The following is an 18,860-nucleotide window of genomic DNA, read 5'->3' on the forward strand; positions in this document are numbered from 1 at the left end:
TAAGCAAAGGTAGAAGCTAAGAAAATCATTTATTTCTTGGAAGAGCTGAGTTCCAGAATAGCACAGATCCTGACAGTGAGGACAGATAAAATTCCTTCCTTGGCTGCTTTCACCTTTCTTTGGGGTTTTTTTCCTCCCTGACATTCATTCTTCCTCTTACTTCCACTTCTATCTTTTTAGTAGATTTTGAATAATTTTCCCTTGCATTTTTAACTATACTAGTAGCCCTTTTATAGCAGCTTTGTATGTGTTATGCATATAAAAAGGAAAGTCCTTTGACATCTCAAAAGGTAATGACTGGATTCATTCAATTAGAGGCAAGAATACTTTGTTTCTCTTTTGGGAGTTTCTCCGGAAGCTGCACTGACAAAGCAAAGCAAGTACTGGGTGAGATGAAATTCCTCCTTTTGCGTAATCGCAGGAGCCTGGGCTTGCCATTTCACAAAGCATTGCCTTCTCCACTCAGCAGAGTAAAGCAATAGCCCCCAGGGCAATCTTGTAATTATCCACAGCTCTGCTCTTACAAGGCGGTATGCAGATTGAGCTCATTTATCAACTCTTCACTTATCTAGGGTGATTATTTTAAATACAGTAAAAGTTGCTACCTTAAGAAAAAGGTGGATTGTTCCTCCACTGAAGGTTTGGTCTGAATAAGGTTATATCTGAATGTTTCCAACTGAGCCTCCAGGTAGAAATACGTGCTTTTCCATCAGCCTTGTCTATCTCACTTTGAACCATTGTTATCACTTGTTTCTAGTGCACTCTCATGGATGAACCACCCTGGCTCATCATTTCAGCACTGGAGTCCCTTGGACCTTTCTCTTTCCTCCCGAGTCTCAAATGCACTGGAAAGCCCACTACTCTATCTCCATCCAAAAATAACTGATGCCCTCAACAATGCGTCTGCACAGAGCTATACAGACTAGCCTCCGTCCCTCCACAACTTTCCCATGAGCCCTGGGCTCATTCCAGATAGGTTAGGAATCCAGATTCCTCCTCTCAGGCCTGGAACGCAGTCCTAACCAGGGCTGAGGGCATCCAATATTGGCCTCCAGTGAGGCCTTCTCTTGCAGAAATGCCCAAATGATGTGGTGTTCCCAAGGATCTCTGGGTAACAACTGACTTGCTTCTGACTCCTGGTTCTTCACTTTCTATACCTACCACACTGACTCAGTCCCAGGGCCAGGCTTCTAACGCAGAGCCTTCTCCTTAGGGCTGACAGTTCCTCAACCTAATCCCAGCTATACCTGTAAGACGAGACCAGCACTGAACCCTCCTTTGGCAGGAAATCTGGATGCTCTGTCCTCCCCCTGTCAGCCTCCCAGGGCTAGAGTCTTGCCCCACACTGTAGCTGGAGTCCTGTCACTTAAATACAGATTTCCCCCCAAGGACAATAGCCCACCTCGTTGGCTACTGACCCTCAATTGCTATAAAAAGAGGAAAAATTGGTGCTATTTGTTGAATGCACATGCCAAGCCCTAGGCTAGTATCTGATCTATTAGTGGCCTAGGGCCCCACACACATTGGCTCTAATATCCCTCATGTAATATTCTTTTTTTTTTTTTTTTAATATTCTAGTCAAGTGGTATCATACATGCATTTCAATTTAGGCTTATTCAAGTACACATGCCCCCACAAGAATTAAAAGATATGCAAAGTATTTCTCTTTTTTTCCTTTTTTATACTGTACATTTACTGTATATATTGCATACCTAATTTATGATAAATGAAGACTCCAGGCCCAGGGCCAATCATTGCTGAATAGCACCCAAACTGCCAGGCAGCCTCTCTGGACTCTGTCTACTCAGCCACGTCAGCAGGCCATCTCCTTAGCCTGAGTCTTCAGACAAATGTGTCTCCAAGCCTTTGATCAGGCCCCTTTCCTCCAGAGTTGTCAGAGGTTGTATCAGCTGATGACATAGCAGCAAGGGCATCACCGTTTGAGACTATGTGCAGTGGAGCATGCTTACATCAGCTAGCTTGGGTTCCACATGTTCCTACCAGTCCTGAGAAGGGAGCAATGCTCAGCATTTTGCAGTTAGCAACAAAGGAGCGCTATCTGAACACTTTACCTCAGCGATCCAGAAAATTCAGGACTGCTATTGTTTCTGCCCTTTCTGAGTTCTCCTCCTACTTGTACCTACAACTAGTTGCCAACTTGAGCAAATCACCTAACCCTTTTGGGCCTCTGGTTCCTTATGTGCGTAATGAAGTGGGTGAACCAGATGCTCTTTCTTGCCCCTTCCAACTCTAACATTCTATAGTTCCTTCTATGAAAAAGATATTTTCCACCAAGCCCCTGGCTCCTGTTGTTGCACAAAGACACAGCCCAAAGCTTTCAAGTGAGCTCTAGAGTGCAGCTTGATGGAAGGTCTTCTGGCCCAGCCTTGATGATTTTTCCACATTATATCCGAATTCTAAGGTCTATTACCTGATGTGCTTCTGGTGAAACTGGGTAGGGAGATGAGGGGGAAAGTGTACCGTGGGGTGATCCTGTCTGGGCTGAAAGTTATGGCAGTGTCATTGGAGAAGATTACCATTCTCATATCAAGGGGCAATGGAATATTCTTTGTATACTTTGACTTATATCACATTTCTCTGCACAAGCTGGAAGAAAGAAAGGAGGGGGGACAGGGGAAGGGGAGGAGCAGAGGGAGGGAGGAAGGAAGCCCCTGGAAAGGTCAAATCTTACCAAAAGTCAGTATGATTTTATTTCTGCGTGTAAGATAGTTTCACAAATGAAAAAGTTATGATAGATGAGTAACAACATTTCATCTTTAAAAGATTCTGGCTATTTAAGGCCAAGGGCATTGGCAAAGAAAAGCTCTTATACATTCAACTTTCTCTCCCAATCACTCCAATCCAGATAGCTTGGATGAACCTGAAGACAGCCCTTGATTGGACCATTTACTTGCTCCTCTGCATCCAAGTTGCTCTGGGGACCAGATGTTCTCTGATTTCTCTGAACTAACGCATTTCATCAAACCAACTTGATGCACTGCTCTGCCTAGCCCTCAGCAGACAACTCCTGAGACTGCCTAAAAGCAGATTAGCTTCTTGCTCCCTTTGAATTTGCATCCAGATGAAATCTAGTTCAAGGAAACAGCAAAGGCAGCCTTAAAAGGGAAAAGCAAAGGGGATTTCACAAGGGGCAGAGGTAGCTGCTGGGACTCCAGCTCAGCAACTTTTTGGTTGGCATTAAGCAGCTTCTCAGATGCTCTAAGGCCCACTGGCAACATTCTGCTCATGGCATCCATGCAGTCTGTTGCCATCTCTCCCACAAGGCTTTTCTGGATTTCTACCTTCTTTCCCATCTTTCTGAGGCTGAAAATAGTCTCTCTCCCCTCCTTCTGAACTTCATACTCTCAGGGTACTTACTACGTTCAACGGTTTAGCAATTTGAAATTGGCTGCCAGCCTAAATGTTGGTGGTTCAAACCCAAGAAGTGACTCCATGGGAGAAAGACCTGGCAATCTGCTCCCTGCTTCGGTAAAGATTACAGCCAAGAAAACCCTATGGAGTAGTTCTACTCTGTGCCACATGTTGTTGCCATGAGTTTGGTGCTGACTCAGTGACAGCTAACAACAGATTTGCTACCATTATAATATGTCCTTCTAGAAATTAAGTTCCTTGAAGACTGGGATCACTTGGGAAAACTTAATAAGTTACACAGTGCCTGGAACACAGCAGGGACTTGATAAATATTTAGCAAAATAAAAAATGAAAGAATAAGTGATAAATTAACTAAATCAGTTTCTGACCCCCTTGCCCCTCTCTCATAGTATGAGCTGTTGTTTTTTATTAAAGGGAAGTTATTTTTAGGTTCCCTTGCATAGATTCCTACTCATGGCGACCCAGTGTGACAGAGTAGAACTGCCCCCATAGGGTTTCCTAGGCTGTAATCTTTACCGGAGCAGATCATCAGGTCTTTCTCATATAGCTGCTGGGTGGGTTCAACCACCAACCTTTCAGTTTGCAGCCAAGCACTTAACCATTGCATTACCAGGACTCCTAACTAAAGGGATAATTTACCAAAAAGAAAATAAAAAAGAATGCCTAGAATAAGAAAAAGGAGATTTATGACTTCTCAGCTAGCTTACCACCAAACCTGGCAGAGGCTTCGCTGTGGCTCACCTGCTTGCTGCTCCTTCTCTTCCTCTCATCCCCTTGCTTTTGATGAATGCAGAGTAAGCAGGGGGCGGGACTAGCTCGCCTCCCTTCTCTGCATGCTCTGTGCAGCAATTACCCTCTTGTGAGTATCTCTCTGCTGGCAGATTACAAGTTCAAAAAGACTCGCCTCGTTGCTGACCTGAATAGAATTACTGCAGCTGATAAGACAAGGCTGCTATGGAGTCTATAGCTGGAGGCTGGTCAGGCAAGGGCTGGGAGCTGCTCATTCTTGCCCAGCATCCCCGCGCACACAATCTGGTGGATTATTGACAATGCTGAGTGATGTGGATGGCATTTATTAGTTTTCAATAGCTGCTACAAAATGAACTTCACGCCATCTGCGAAATAAGGATTCAGAAGCAGCCTGAATATTAAAATACTTGTGACGGCTTCTGCTATTATATAAGATTTTACATTTTATAAGCTCCCAGTGGGACGAGAAGTGTAAATTAAGACACCTATTTAGAAGGCAGTAAATAAACTTTGGAAAGCAGTAGTACAATTAATGAATGGATAGAAAATTGCATATGGGAGGAGGAATAGTTTTTCTACATAGAGAGTCAGAAGCTAAGTGGGCTTTAAACATTCTTCTGTCAGTACCATTAAGACATTAATAGCAAAAATAATATACAGAAATTCATAAGGAATATTTTTAGCAAAATGAATAAACAGCTGTATGTGTGACAGAGAGATCGAGCCAGTGATAAACTCCCCCCTCCATTGCCACCCCACTATGGAACTTGTCTAATTATTCAAAAGCATCCTGTAGTATTATCTCCAGCAGAGAAAATGTTTTGATGAAAAGAATTCCATAGAAACCATTCCAAGGCTTTATTCTAATGTTGCCCGATTTCCTAGGCTGATCACCAGACTGTCACTTTCTCTTCCCTCCACATTCCTAGTGAAGACACATAAGCATGGTAGGACTAAAAGATGCATCTTTTGTTACCCAATGGCAAATCAGGGTCCCTCACAGCAGAGTCTGGGAGATGCATGTGGAGACAGGAAGCAGTGCCTAATGAGAGATGAATATTTTCATGCTGTTGTAATCTGGGACAAGGCCACCACTCCGGCCCTCAACTCTTCTCCTGAATTTGCTCTTTCCTTTCAGTCTCACCTCCACCATTAATCAAGAGTGAGCCTTGGAATGATAGCCTCCGTTAATTCGCCTTTGAAATGCTACTTGTACTGACGGCAATCGGAGTCTTAGGAAGCCATTCCCTGAAGTATCACTGAATTGAAACATAATCCAGAGATAGAAAAGACTTTGGCCTGCCGCTTTGTATTAGAACAAAAATAATCATGGTAATAGCTTGCATTCTCCTTGACGTCTTTCATTCAATAATGTCAAGCAATTTATTTGTACGCAAGTAATTAAGAAAACACTCCTTTGTGGTAAGTCACTAATTTAGCTCCCATTTTAAAGAGAGGCAGAAAGAGGCTTAATGATTTTCCCCAGGGGAGACCAAAGTAGGTAGCAGAAGCATTGGATATGCAGTGATTTGTGGCTAAGATCTCTCATGTTCATCTCTAATCCCCAATATTGGGCTCACAAAATTGCTTCGGAGCGAGAGTTGGTCTTCAGTCTCCTGGGTGGTGTTGCTGTGTCCTCTTCAAGGGCTGCCTGGTTCTGCTGGGGAGGCAGCTGCATCTCATAGCTCTTGGTGAATATTTTTGTACTCTCCTTTCATCACATGATGTATATCATTCCCCTCTCTGGCATTTCCAATCACTGAGAGCAGCGGAACCACGGAACGAATTGGAACACTGTAATTTATCCCCCTCATTGATTTGAGGGGAGGGAGCGAGGAGATGCGGAAGGGAAAAGGTGAGGTGGAATGTTCTTTCCAACCTCCTAACCACAACAGGATTCTGTTTCTTTTGCCTCAGAAGTGCTTACTCAAGCTCACCTGTGTCTCAGTTTTGCTGGCCTCCTGCCAGGCCTTTTAACAGGCGCAGACCACTTTCCCCCTCAGAAAACTGGGGTCATAGAGCAAGAGGGCACCCTCTGGCCTGGGTGGCCAGGGTAGAGGGCCATGGGCCCTGACTGCCTGCTCCCTTTTCCTCTCCTGCCCATTAGCTCTGTTATTTGTCAGAAAGAAGTTTTAGATAGCAATGGGAAATATTTGGTATTAGAGGCAGCATTATTTGATGGTGGTGGGCGTTGTTTATAATTATCCTCTTCTTGTCGGAATGCTATGCACTTTGTGGCTGTTGTTACTGGAAGATGTGCCATTAAATTTCTACCTTATTCATATGAAATTTAAGCTGACAAGGGAAAAAAAGACAATTACAAGGCTGCTTTTAAATGCATTTTCCACTTTGAGGCAGGCTAAGAACTTAGAGAATTGGCTGGAGATTTAAAATCTCTTTATGAAATAGAAAGAACTGGGAGATGAAGGGTGGAATTTACAGTTTCTATTAACATGGTTGCTGGGGTTCTTGGAGGTAACTATGAGTTGTGTTTTTAAATAACTTCAATAATTATAGTAGTAATTAGCACAGGTAGGCACACATGAAAGTATAACATGCAAGTAGATAAATATGCTGGCAATGATAGCAATAAAGCATTCTGCAAATATAAACTGCTATATAAATGCTAATTAATTACATAAGTAGGCATCCAGGTTGGGATGTTTATTCATATTACTTCAAAGATAAACAGGAAAACAGGCTTCTCCCCTGCCTCCCATCTCCAGCCTCCTACAAGTGGTAGGCAAACTGTCAGGGTGGGTGAAGACTCTGGACCTCTGCTGTCCTGTAAGTTAGTCACCAGCCACATGGAGCTATTGAGCACTGGAAATGTGGCTAGTCCCAAATGAGATGTGCTGTAAATGTAAAAGATACACCAGATTTGAAAGCTTAGTCTGGGGGCAAAAAAAAAAAAGAATGTAAAAGATCTCATTGATAATTTTTATCTGGATTATAAATGGATGTTTTAGATATCTTTGGTTAAATAAAATACATTATTGAATTGATCACCTGTTTATTTTTACCTTTTCAATATGGCTACTAGAAAATTTTAGATTATGCTTATGGCTCACATTTGGGGCTCGAAATATGTTTTTATTGGACAATACTGCTCTGGAATATAGAACCTAACTTTGTGGGAGCTGTAGAGAAAGTAAGAGACAGGAGAAGTACCCCTGTGGATCCCTAGGCCAAGTCTATTGTTGCAGTATTCCTGCCAGTGAGATAGAAGACACACTGCACCAAGGCACCTTCTCCACGTTGCAAAGGATGGCTGTGAATCAACTGGGCAGGGCAGGCAACCCATATCAGCCTGGCATGTACAACTTTTAGCACCAGGCACATATAAAAATAAAAGGGCCTAAGGTGGTGCAAAAAATTAAGTGTTAGACTACTAACCAAAAGGGTGGTGGTTCAAATCCATCCAGAGACTCCATGGAAGAAAGGCCTGGCAATTTGCTTCCAAAAGGTCACAGCCTTGAAAACCCTAAGGAGCAGTTCTACTCTGCACACATGGAGTTGCCATGAGTCAGAATCGACTCTAAGGAACTGGTTTGGTTTTTTTGGTTTAAGGTAGGCTGGGCCATGTGGGCTGCTTATCTGCAAAGTAGAGAGAAAGCAAACCACAGGTTATCAGGTTCCCTTTTTGGTAAGTACCTGCCTGGCTGCCAAGGCTGACAGTTAAATATTCATGAGGGGATACGGGTGGTGAGCAAGCATGAGGGACACTGACTAAAAGTGGGAGATGGAAATATTTATTAAGTATAACTTTACACTAATTTGACTCAGATTTCACCATGCATGGGGCTTCCTAAGTGAAGAAGATGTGTGAGAATTCTTTCATAAGCCATATCACCTTGTACAGTGTTTAGTTGTTAGATAAACGTTGATAATTGTGAATTCTGCGTTATGGTGCTGTAGTAGTGTTTTGTTGGAGTATTTAAAGCACTTGAATTCTTATTTGCATGTTATTTACATAAACTTACCTACCAAGTTCAGAAGGCTATAACTCCAAGTATGTACAATTAGATTAAATTAATTAGTGCTACACCCTGCAATTGTGTAAAAATCTAATATTCCAAAATTAATGCCCTTGAAGTATATAACAGATTTTTTTAACCACTGAATCTCATTCTAGCTCAGAAACTCTGAATATGCAACCTGCATGGACCTGGTGACATATGCCTTCCTTTTGACCTCATGACTCCTATAGGTCATCAAGCACAGGAGACTATTTCTAAATGTCCCACCTTCCTCAGAGATGTTTATCTTTTGAAGCACCTTAGTGCTTATCCAGTCCAACCTCATCTTGATCATGGTCACCAATCCGAGGTCTAAGGCCCAGAAAGGAAACGAATTTACCCAAAATGATGTGACCATTAAAGGCTGACTCAACACTAGAACATGCCCTCTTGCCCAGGCCTGCTCCTGATAGTGGTGGTGCCCAGGTTCGAGTACTAAATGAGGCTCACCTGCTATGGGCTAGCTCTCTAAATATCATCAGTCAGGCTAGCAAATTGTGGAATGTAGTCCACCCTACTTCCTTAACAAACATACCTTAGTAACATCACAGCAGGCCAGGTTGAAGGCTAGAATTCTTGAATTCCTCTGAGTCCTGCTCCAGTAAGTGGTGGCCTGGGAAGAGTCAGCCCTTGTCTCCCAGCCACGCCCCTTCCCCATCCTATTAATATCTCTGTCTCCATCCTGCATTCACGTGGATGAGCACATGTATGGACATTGCTACACACTTGTCTAAGCTCTGTCCATGCCCATTGCCCAATCAGCCCTCAGGAGAACAGACACAGAAAGAAGATTGTCTTAGGCTGGGTTCTCTAGAGAAGCAAAACCAGTAATGCATATAAATATTTAGAGAGAGATTTATATTAAGGAAACAGTTTGGTGATCATAGGGGGTGGAACGTCCCACATCCTTGGATCAGGATAGTCTTTTCCCAATTCACAGAGCCACAGAAGATGTTGAACCCAAGATGAACAGGTTGGAGAGCAGGGATCCTGCTCACAGGTTGTGACGGTTGAGGAATCCTCAAGGTCTCAGGCAAGATCACAAGGTTTCTCCTGAGTCATCTAGCTGCAGGGGCTGGCAAACCCAAGATAGGCAGGTCGGGGATCAGGACTCTTGCTTTCAGGCCATGAAGATTGGCGAATGCCAAGTTGGACAGGTAAGCTGCTGGCTCAAGTTCCAAGAACCAGAGGTCAGACAAGAGACAGCTGCTAGATCCAGAACAAGCCAACAAATTTTGCAAGGTGAACAGGATGGAAGTAGGTGGTAGAAGGCAGAGAGATGAAGGCTGAGGGGAAGGTTAGCTACCACAGGTCCCATCCCCGCTTCTACCACTCAGCAGATTCCATCATGGGGGTGATCACATATCAAATTTCAACAGGAAAATGATCACAACATTATACCACTGCCAAAACATTGGGAATCATGGCCCAGCCAAGCTGACACACAATCTTAACCATCACAGAGATTCATGCAGGCCCTGGACACTGTTGGCCTAGAGCCATCTGAGCAGAGAATTTTTGGTCTCTGGGTACCCAGAATGTGATCTAGAAGGGAGACACAAACACCAGAAGGGCATGTGCTGTTGACCCTGCAAATTCCTCACCCAACAGCAAGAGAAACACCCAAAAGGTACCCAAAGAGTGCCCAAGCCAGGTTCTTCAAAGCGTGGCCAGGCAGGGACCTCCTTTGCCTGTGTCCAAGGGAGTTCTTCTCTTAACTCCCAATCTAGGGTGTTCTTTCCATGTTGCAGCTCTCCCTCCTGCAAAATTTGATGTACATATAGCACTCTTTTACCCTGTTAATAATTATTATTCCTAATGGGAAGGAGCCCTTAGATGTCAGAAAACAGCAAAAAAGAGTTTAAGTTTTAGTTTCTTTGTTGTGTTCAGGTCACATTGTTGTCCTATATCTTCTCGTCTTTCACCCTATACACACACCCACAGACACACACATACAAACACACAAACACACACACAGACACACACAAACACACAAGCACACACACAAACACACACACACAAACATGCATGAACTCACACATCCCTGGACAACCCTCTGAGTAGAGTCAGGAATCCTCCACTAGGCACAGTAATCACTCTCTTTCCCATCATGTGTTTGTTTGTTGTTTTTAAACACTACAACTACACTGATTTGCATGTTGTTTTCATAAATTTGCATAGTGCATTCAAGAGGCCCTCTCTCTTCAGCAACCCCCACTACTGTGGAAATGTGGCCAGTTTCCCCTGTGTTTAAAAGGAGTACAAAGGAACTCTTTATTTCCACAAGTATTTATTACAATGACGCTTTTCAATACTACAGAACATAGTTTTGTTATTTTTTTTAATTAAAGTACCACTGTGAGGAGTTTTTACAAAGCAATCCCTTTATTACTGTGTCATCGGGAGCTTGTAAGCATGAAAATGAGTGACCAAGGGAGGCTGCAGAATGTTCTTCTCTGGGAGAAATATTTTTAAATGATCCATCTGGGACAGTGTCTAGAAATCCTCTCAGGCCCTTTCCATACTCGGAGCCTCTGGAACCCTGCTCTCCTGTGGTTTCCATGCCAGGACTCCCACGGTACTGGTGCCAGCAGTACTGGGGACCCCTGCACATCTGGCTTGGCTCAGGCCTCCCTGCCCACAAGTGAGGCTCAGAAAACTGTGTGAACTGTTTATATGCCTGTTTGGGTTTCATTTTTTGGAGTAATGACCACGATGTGTATGACCATTGGATCATTGAGGCCATTGTGAGTGAACATAAGAGTGGTTCATTTCAGGTCATTCAGTTGAATTTTTCATCTGCATGAGTACAAGCGAATCCATGTAAAGTAATGGATTCCAACATACCATTTCAAATACAAAAGACAATAATTCAATTACTTTTGTCGGATCTCCAATCATCTCCATCCCTGTGGCCAAATCCAATGAACACTTCTCTGTTTTCATCTTATTTGGCTGCTCAACAAATTTGATCCCTTCCTCTTTTTCTGAAACACTCTGTTATCTTGGCTTTTATCACATCACTCTCTCTTGGTTTCTTCACCTCAATATCTTTTTATTTTTCTTCTCTGTTTTATCCATGTTACCTCTTAATTTCACATGTTGATGTTCCTCAGGACTCCTTTTCTTTTTCCTTCCTTCCTTCCCTCCTTTTTTTTCTCTGTCTATACTATCACCCTAAGTAATCTCATCATTCGTAATATTTAATTCCATAAGTATGCTGATGAATCCCAAACTTATAACTGCAGCTCATACTTCTCCTGTAAGGAGATTGTCCGAAGTAAACCATATTTGTATATCCAACTGCCTACAATTTCAGGTCCCTTAATCTGCCTTTTCGCCTTCACAGATCTCCCCCCACATACCCATTCAGAGACTGAAACCAAAACTATGGGACCATTCTTAATTCTCCATTTCCCTATGCTGGCACTAGTTTTTTTTTTTTTTTTTTTTTGGCAATACCCAATCTACCAGCAAGTCCTATTAAGTCAACCTAAAAAATGTACCATGAATCTGTTCATCTCCACTACTACTATTTCAGTCCAATCCAACACAATCTCTTGCATGGCCCACTTCAACACCTCCCAAATGGTGTCTCTACTTCCATTTTTGCCCCTGCCCCCAACTCTATTCATTCTCCACACAGAAGAAAAGTAAATTATAACACAAATCAGATCAACATTGAACACAAATCAGACCATACCATTGCCCTACTTAAAACTCTTTAATGGATTTCTATTTCACATGGAAAAACGTAGTTTCTTTACCATAAACGATTGGACCCTGCATGATCTGTTTTCTTATTCCAGGTTCTCCCCTTGTCCAGTGCTTTCTAGCTACACTGGTCTTCTCTTAGTTCCCTCAAAACATTAAGCTTCTCCTAGTTCAGGGTCTTTACATGCAATAATTTTTCCTACTTGGGGTACTTCCCTCTTCTACTGCTTTGCTCTTAAACTTAAATGTTATATCTTCAGAGAGGCCTTCTCCAACAACCCTATGTAAAGAAAGTTTACTCCATACCCTTCCATTACTTCTGTTACTCTCTTAGTTCCTCCTTTCTTCCATTATTAAATGCTTCATAATTTTTTATTACTTTATCTGTTTACTTATATCTCTTCTGTATCCTTCAGTAAAAAGGAAGCTCCATGAAAGCAAGATGGACCATGGCTACCTTATTCCTCATTGTATTCCCCCACTGCTCAGTACAATGGAAATGAATGGATGAATGAAGAATCAGAATCTCAATAACATTATCAAGAGATTTTGTAACACTTTTTTCGAAATTACAGATCTGGTATGATTTTTAGACTTTGAACATACGTAAGACATCTATTGCTGTGGAAACTTCTAAATAGACATCTTTTAGTAGATTCAAGTCTGTTGTATGCCCCACTCATCTAAACAAGTTATACACCCAGGAAAATGAAGTTGAAATGATGTATGTTGAATTCGACTTTTTCATGAAAATAGTGTTCCCAAATAGCTTTTTCTAAGATAACCATCAACCCAACATTTGATTAACTCTAAATAGGGTAGCTATAGAACTTATTGTCTAAACCAGGACACTTCTGAGAATAGAAGAGTTGTTGTTAGATGCCGTCAAGCCAGTTTTGACTCATAGGGACCCCGTGTATAACAGAACAAAACACTGCCTAGTCGTGTACCATCCTCACAGTCATTACTACGTCTGAGTTCATTGTCACAGCCACTGTGCCAATCCATCTCATTGAGGATCTTACTCTTTTCTGCTGACCCTCTACTTTATTAAGCATGGTGCCTGTCTTAGGCTGGATTTTCTAGAGAAACGAAACTAATAAAGCATATAAATGTATGTATATGTCTTTGTTATTGTTGTTAGTGTCATCGAGTCAGTTCTGACTCATAGTGACCCTGTGTACAACAGAATGAAACACTGCCTAACCCTGCGCCATGCTCAAAATTGTTGTTATGCTTCAGCCCATTGTTGCAGCCACTGTGTCAGTCCATCTAGTTGAGGGTATTCCTCTTTTTTGCTAACCCTGTACTTTACCAAGCATAATATCCTTCTTCAGGGACTGACTCCTCCTAATAACATGTCCAAATTATGTGAGACATAGTTTTGCCATCCTTGCTTCTAAGGAACATTCTGGCTGTACTTCTTCCAAGACAAATTTGTTCATTCTTTTGGCAGCCTATGGCATATTCAGTATTCTTTGCCAACACCATAACTCAAAGGCATCAATTCTTCTTTGGTCTTTGTGTTCATTGTCCAGCTTTCACACCCATATTAGGCAATTGAAAACACCATGGCTTGGGTCAGGCACACCTTAGTCTTCAATGTGACATCTTTGCCTATTAACAAGTTAAAGAGGTTTTTTGCAGCAGATTTGCCCAATTCAATGCATCATCTGATTTCTTGCCTGCTGCTTCCATGAGTGTTGATTGTGAATCCAAGTAAAATATGTATATAGAAAGATTTATATCAAGGAAATGGCTCACACAGTTGTAGAGGCTGGAACATTCCCAAGTCCGTGGGTCAGGATAGCGGTGTCTCCTGATTCACATAGCCACAGGGGCTGAAAAATCCAAGATGGCATGTCAGAGAGCAGGGCTCTTTTTTACAGGCTGCAAAGAGAGATGAATCCCAAGATCGCCCAAGAACCAGAGGTCAGACAAACAGGAGCGAGCTGCAGGATTCACAGCAAGCAAAACCCCTTGAGCCCTGCCAGAGTGTTCACTTATATGCCATGTAGGCCACACATCCAAAGAAGCTCTCTTTCAACTGACTGATCACTCACAGCAGATCTCATCATAGAGATGATTACGTTATATCAGATCTAATCATGGAAATGATCATAACATCATACGACTGCCACACCACTGAGAATCATGGCCCAGCCAAGTTGGCACACAACCTTAACCATCACAGTGTCCTCCTCCAGAGACTGGTCCCGCCTGATAACGTGTCCAAAGTATGTCAGACGAAATCTCACCAACCTCGTTTGCAAGGAGCATTCTGGCCGTACTTCTTTCAAGACAGATTTGTTCATTCTTCTGGCAGGCCATGGTGTATTCAATATTCTTTGCCAACACTGTAATTCAAAGACCTCAATTCTTCTTTGGTGTTCCTTATTCAATGTCCAGCTTTCGCATATATATGAGGCAATTGAAAATACCATGGCTTGGGTCAGGTATACCTTAGTCCTTAAAGTGATATCTTTGCTTTTTAACATTTTAACAAGGCTTTTGCTGCAGATTTGCCCAATTTAATTGATCATTTGATTTCTTGACTGCTACTTCCATGGGCATTGATTGTGGATCCAGTGAAATGAAATACTTGACAACTTCAATATTTTCTCCATTTAGCATGATGTTGTTTATTGGTCCAGTTGTGAGCATTTTTGTTTTATGTTGAGCTGTAATTCATACTGAAGGCTGTAGTCTTTGATCTTCATTAGTAAGTGCTTCAAGTCCTCTTTGCTTTCAGTAAGCAAGATTGTGTCATCTGCATATTGCAGGTTGTTAATAAGTCTTCCTCCAATCCTGAAGCTGTGTTCTTCTTCATATAACCCAGTGTCTTGGATTTATTTGCTCAGCATACAAGTTGAATAAGTATGGTGCAAGGATATAACCCTGACACACGCATTTAACAACTTTAAACCATGCAGTATCCCCTTGTTCTGTTTGAACGACTGCCTCTTGTTCTATGTACAGGTTCCACATGAGCACAATTAAGTGTTCTGGAATCCCCACTCTTTGCAAAAGTCATAAATGAGGACTGTCTCAAGCAAACCAGAATGTGATACTCTGACATTAAAGATTTTTGTTCACTATGTGGTTCCAGTCTTCTTAGAATTTGCAATTAAACAAGTTAATAACTAATCACAAAATTATATTTCAGATGTATGAACTAATAGCTTTTTCCACAAAATTCTTACCTTTTCCTCCAGTTATGATCTATTTTGCATGATAACATACTACAAGGTAAGGGAATACATTTATAAATATATGGGAATTCAGAAGATTTTTGTGAGAATTTGATAGACATCTTTGAGGAGACTTATGAAAGAGACTTGTAGCCTCTTGATAGATGACTTTTTGATGAATCATAATAAACATAGTTAATGTTTACTGAGCCCTTATCATATACCATATCGAATGAAAAATGCCCTTTGCATTTCTAACTGAATAAATCCTCAGAAAAACACCAAGAAGTACATAATATTAACCTCCTCATTTTTCATATAAAGAAACTGATGTGCAGAGGTTTAAACACATTGCCTAAGATCACACAATGTAAGCACCAAAGCTGGGCCCAGTCCCAGATATGCTCTTCTCCAAAGCCCATACTCCTAACCATTATGTACCTCTGAGATTGTTTGCATCCCTGCCTTCCATTTCTTGTTGCAATTTGGAGATCAGACTGTGCTTGCGCCAACTCTAGGATGCTTTTCTTCCATTTGGTAGGATGCTCATTTATTGCTATGATGAAACAGTAACAAGGGTCTGTCTGGCCAAGCACGGAGGGATTGCTTCAGGTTGAAGGTTGTCTGTCTTGTACCTGCTGAGAGGAAATGAACCATACAGTGTTAAAGCTGAAAGAAGTTCTGGAGATTCCAAGGCCCCATCCTTGACTTTACACATGAGAAAATCAGAAAAGTGAATTGACTTGCCCAGGGTCACACAGCCAGGTAGTCAAAAGTAGAACAACAACTCAGGTTTCCTGACTCCTAGTTCGATGTATAGTGGTATAGAGATCATATGCAGAATACAGTACCCTTAGAAAAATGTTCCTATGTAAATATTTTATAGACAGTATAGTAGATAATATATATTTAGAAAAATGATGTAAATATTTTATAGGCTGCTGTACAACTGTCAAGTATGGAATTAAATCTACGGTGCAGAAGCAACGCAGCACATGCATGGTATGATACAATACACTGGGGCCTGGGGAGCCATCCAGAAATGGTGTTTGCATTTTCCTATTATGGCAGTATTCACAGTGCACAGCCACTGCCCCTCTGCCTCTCATATTCCCACTGTATGACTGCTGGGGGAGGCCAAGGGCAGGGAAGTGGCTGGGCAGAGATTGTTCACCCCTAGAGGTTTTGAGGCTACCCCCAGGGAATGACATTCTGGCCACCCTAAATGACTCCAGCTAGATAAGGCAGAGACAAGACCTCCCAGCTACTCTGGGATGCTACCACCACACAGCTGGCCAGCCAGAAGCCACTCCTTCAGCTCAGTGTGAAGGTCAGGGTAACCAAGCTGCAATGCAAGAGAATGGGACCCTGGGCTTCACCCTCCTGCTTAGAATAGCTTTGACTATTCTGACTCTGGAAGAAATTCCTCTTCCTTTAGACAGGCCTTCATTCTACCTCATTCTTACTGCACTGGACATTTCTCTGTTATAGTAGTGGATGGCTGTGGCTGGCAGGTGCACAGGAGGTAGACTTCAACAAAGACAACAACGCTTTATCGCCATTAATAGTTTTGAGCTGATTCTTCTCTAAGAAGATGAAACAAGTATCCAAAAGTAGCCCCAACCTGGTTATTCCCTCCCCCAGTATACACTCTCCTCCTTGGCCCCTCGCATTAGCTGATCTTTCTACTATCAGAAGGGTGCTTCTGGTGCCAGTGGTCCTGTCCAGCTTTTGCTCCACCTCTTCCTCTATCTTCAGCCAAGTCCCTTGACCACTCCATTGAGAATGACCAGCTCACGTCAGGCTGCGAAACAAGCTGGTCCCTTCTCAGCAGACATAGGGATTCCAGGTCAAGACATACAGAGCCCAGTGACACATTTGTCCCCCTTGCTGCTAAAGCTGGTCTAAGCCTGAACCCCGTGGGTGGCTTGGCTCCTGCTCTATTACTGAGACCAAGGCCACACCTCATATTCCCACTTCAGGAGCCAGGCGCTGTCTTGATCCTCAGGGTCCAGGTCTTGATAACCAACCAGAACCCCATCAGGTCAGACTTAGGAATTTTTAGAACTCTAAACATTATGTAGTTTCTTCCATTCCTTTCCTTTTTCCCCATCCCTGGTGGCATAGTGGTTAGGAGCTATGGCTGCTAACCAAAAGACTGGCAGTTCAAATCCACCAGGCACTCCTTGGAAACCCTATGGAGCAGTTCTATTCTGTCCTATAGGGTCGCTATGAGTCAGAATCGACTTGACAGCATTGGGTTTGGTTTTTGGTTTTTTTTAATACGAAATTAAAAATAAAAACTATATTAAATCATAAATTAAGTTTTGGAAATGAGAGAAAATGTACATGTATGCTGATGGTAAATGAGCCCTGGTGGCACAATGGCTAAGTGCTCAACTGCTAATCAAAAGGTTGGCAGTTCAAAACCACCCAGTGGCTCTGTGGGAAAAAGATCTGGCAATCTGCTTCTGTGAAGATTACAACCAAGAAAATCCTATGGGGAAGTTCTACTCTATCACATGGGATCACTGTGAGTCAGAATGGACTTGATAGCACTCAGCAACAACATACCCATTGCCATTGAGCTGATTCCTACTCACAGTGACCCTACAGGACAGAGTAGAACTGTCCTATAGGGTTTTGTTGGCTATAATCTTCACAGAAGCAGAATGCCATATCATTCTCCCATGGAGCCACTGGTGGGTTCGAACCACTGACCTTTCAGTTAGTAGCTGAGTACTTAACCACTGTGCCACCAGGGCTCTTCAGTCTATCTGGAAAACTACCTATTGCTGTCTCAGGGCTCACTCAGCCATCTTCACCTTCCTCCCAGCCTGACCGTTTGCTTCAGGATAATGAAGCGTGATTCTGACAGTGTGATATGGTTCACCAAATATCTTCATATCAGTTGGGTGACTGCAGGTTTGTTGTCTGAAGTGATAGATTTATTAAGAAACAGATCTACCTCAAGTAACCAGCACAGAGTTGTGGTGAGCAGGAAATGTTGGTGATGGCATTGCAGGAAACTTTGGTGATGGCATTGCAGCAACATTTGAGAAAGAATTTGTCACAATTAAGTTCTTTCCTCGGGCAATTGGTGTGACTTACTTTAACTTGCCTTGCTTTGCACTGTCATTTCCCCAATTAATTGCTGAAGATCCCTTATACCCTTTAAAAAAGAAGTTTGTATGTCTCTCTTGAGGCCTTCCATATTTTAAATTGCCCAAGAGAATTCCTCAGTCTAAAAAAGAGTCAGAACAGTTTCCAAATGAGTCACAGAGAGAATTTGAGACTGACCAGGCTTATAATGCCATTGCTTCTCACTGCCACATTGTGTGTCCCTGTTGACAATGTGGCCTGCATGGTGCCACAAAACATTCCTTCTTTAAGTAGTGATACCCTTGCTGGTCCAAATGCCTGCACAGACCAGAGCGGCACCCACACTCTGTTGGAAAAATACTTAACCAAGAGTATCTGGATCAGTAGAGAATTCTGGCCTCAGATTTAATATTCTGCCAGAACAAACTTACCCTCACCACCACCACCAAAAGAACCTTGTGTTAAGCTGGTTGCTCTGCCCAGAATCCCTTGTCATCCTAATAGAGTCTCCTTTAGGGACACTGCTTAATATTCTTTCCTGCTGGCCTAGTGTGCCTGTGTGCCAATTATTAATGTATTACCTCGCAGCTACAAATTTGCCCTTCATTGCCTGCTTTGCTATATGGAGATGGGTCCTGTAAATATTTCTTCTTGGCTACCTGGTATGATGTTAACCTTCCTCAGTAGAGGG

Source organism: Elephas maximus, chromosome 2, assembly GCF_024166365.1.
Source record: "Elephas maximus indicus isolate mEleMax1 chromosome 2, mEleMax1 primary haplotype, whole genome shotgun sequence".
Classification (NCBI taxonomy): domain Eukaryota; kingdom Metazoa; phylum Chordata; class Mammalia; order Proboscidea; family Elephantidae; genus Elephas; species Elephas maximus.